Source organism: Chrysemys picta, chromosome 11 (genome assembly GCF_011386835.1).
Source record: "Chrysemys picta bellii isolate R12L10 chromosome 11, ASM1138683v2, whole genome shotgun sequence".
Classification (NCBI taxonomy): Eukaryota; Metazoa; Chordata; order Testudines; family Emydidae; genus Chrysemys; species Chrysemys picta.
The window spans coordinates 34,404,750-34,407,249 of record NC_088801.1 but is presented as its reverse complement, the minus strand read 5'-3'; the positions used below and the strand labels follow the sequence as shown (position 1 = coordinate 34,407,249).

At 39.2% G+C, this 2,500-nt stretch overlaps 1 protein-coding gene and 1 long non-coding RNA gene across 6 annotated transcripts in view; one reads left to right on the top strand and one right to left on the bottom strand.

Annotated features, from left to right (window-relative positions):
- Window positions 1–1,845, top strand: part of FIGN (fidgetin, microtubule severing factor) — a 111,696-nt gene extending 109,851 nt beyond the window's left edge. For all 5 annotated transcript variants that reach the window (XM_008178441.4, XM_042860784.2, XM_065561773.1 and 2 more), the window contains one exon: window positions 1–1,845. This exon is cut by the window's left edge and continues 4,523 nt beyond it. The gene's annotated coding sequence lies outside the window, so the exon portion shown is untranslated.
- LOC112061806 (uncharacterized) overlaps window positions 1–2,500 on the bottom strand; it is a 7,347-nt gene that overhangs the window by 532 nt on the left and 4,315 nt on the right. The window contains exon 2 of the long non-coding RNA XR_002890404.3: window positions 1–2,500. This exon is cut by the window's left edge and continues 532 nt beyond it; it is cut by the window's right edge and continues 2,321 nt beyond it. This is a non-coding gene — a long non-coding RNA (uncharacterized LOC112061806).

Below are 2,500 nucleotides of genomic sequence, written 5' to 3'. Positions count from 1 at the left end.
AAGTGACTAACATACACAATCATTCTTCTGACCCCTCTTCTGCCATTTTACCTTCCTTAATGTTGGTAAATTCTGATATCCCCATTAGCTGTAGGTTCATATTGATCTCACTGACAAGTTTTACTATTGCGGGTTGCTGACCCATTTTCTGTCTTAGACATTATATTTCATGTTTGCCGTCAAGCTGTGCTCATCTGAAAGGTTCAGGCAACTTTTGACAAACCAACTCTTGTTTAAACCACTTATGATAAATCCCTAATATTAACAGTTTTTTGTGACTAGTAAAAGTAATGCCAAATTCTGGACTGCACGAGTGTATTTTCCCCCACCTTTTACCTAAAACACAATTAAATGAAATTATAGATACTCATTTTGGCTTCCAGCTTTAAATCATTATCTATAAAAATACACTCTTGAGAAACTGACTGCTGAAATGTATCTTAATGAACATGACAGGCAGGCAGAAAAGACAATGGGAAGATGTGAATGCCACAAGCTCAGATTCCAGGGGCTTGATTCAACCCTGCAGGCACGGAAGGCTGGAAATTTCACCCCACGTCTAGCAGCTGCACCTGGGGCTAGGAGGTGAGTGGATTCACCCTTCTCCCAAGAAAGGGTAGTTTTTCTTGCAACTCTGCCCTTCCTTGGAAGTCTTGTTAGAGAGACTTGTGTCTGATGAAGTGGGCATTCACCCACGAAAGCTTATGCTCCAATACTTCTGTTAGTCTTAAAGGTGCCACAGGACCCTCTGTTGCTTAGACAGGGCAACTTTAAAACATGGTCAGAGCTCTGTCAGGGGAAGTTCCTTGGAAAATACACTCAGCCAGCCCTTCTCCAGTGTGTTCAGGCTACATCTTCTCCCTTGACAAAATTTAGGGCTGAACTGGCGATTTCTAGGCCCCTCTGGTTAAATAGGGTTGTGCACGCCTTGTGTGGCTCTGATCCCCTGTAGGCAGACTTCCAGCCATGAGTGTCCCAGCAGGAATGAAGCAATCCCCAGGGCTTGAGCTCTCAGGAACTTGGATATGTCACAAAGGTTAAGATCATTTTTGGGCGGGGAAGACAATCAACTTCCTCAGGCTGCAATATTTGCTAGTTTTTGAAAGAGCTTTTGCAGGAAGCTGTTTGCTGTCTGTTGCAATTGGTCATAGCTGGTGGTGGGTGGTGATGGAGCTACTGAAGTGCATAAGAAAATAGCAGCCAGACATAAAAGTACTGGGGCTTTCTTGGATTTTAGGGAATTTGGGGTAAGATAATTAATGAATGACAGGTATGTCAGCCTATCGGCATAGAACTTTGCCCATCATGTCTGCTTGTAGTATTGATAACTGAGAAGACTATTTTACATCAGCTTATGCACTTCTCTGCCGCTGCAGTAACAATTCTAATAGCAACAACAACAAAATAAAGTGGATGAATATTTCTGCAAGCTGAAGGATCAATATCAATTCAAGGGTTTTTTTATAATGACCTCATGTGAGAGACAAATGGAAATACTCTACACTTCTGGCATGCCTCTCTCCAAAATATTTAGAACATTAGTGACAATATTGAAAAGTTTGCTGACTGAGCTGATCAATGGAATGTGAAGGCAGTTTACTTTAAGGCTATTTTCTTTCACACAGAATATTTATCTATTAGTTTGTATTCCACTCAACTGCAGATAGAAGGGACAACATGTTTTCTTGTGTGTTTCAAATCCATGAACGAAAAAATAAACCATTCCACTAAACTACATAGGCCAAACAGTGTCTGGGCAAGCGATGCCAGCTGCCCAGAGGCTACGCTCTGTAAAATAGTACATGGGTTTGCATAGTACTTTGCTATGCAGTTTTCAAAAGAAAATAATGTAGTGTAAAACTCCAAATTATTCCAATAGCTGTTTTGTAAACTTCAATATATTTACATGTCAAAAGCAAACTTTGGAATCCATACAGGGTTTCCACTGTCTGAAAATACATTCAGCTCTAGGTATAAGCCCATGTGTTTCTTCTTAACCAGTATATCATCAGCTAGCATATATTTTATAAAATTAAAGGATACATGTCATTGTAAAATGAGGCCACTGAAATAAACTTCTAAAATTCTCCTTTCACTTACACCAGTGTGAAATTGCTATAACCCCAATGACTTCAGTAGAGTTTACTCCTGATTTTCACCCAGGAGAGAAGTGAACTCCAAAATGTATAAGCTGTGTCTGTTGGTTTTCATCATCAGATCTGCAAGCTAACATACCTTCTATTTACAGCACTAACTCCTTTTCATTTTGTATGTGTGCATATGTGTATATAATATTTATATGTACATACACACCAAGTCCAAGTAATATTTTTGTCTCTTTCCTTTGAGAAGTAAAAACTTTCTTTTTGTTTAATTGCCTGCAGAATTATGTGAAACACATTCATAACCATGGCGCTATTAGTATTTCAAAATTCAAAAAACAAACAAAAAAACCCCAGCTGTACTGGTGACTAACCAATACATGAACTGAAGCTCATAC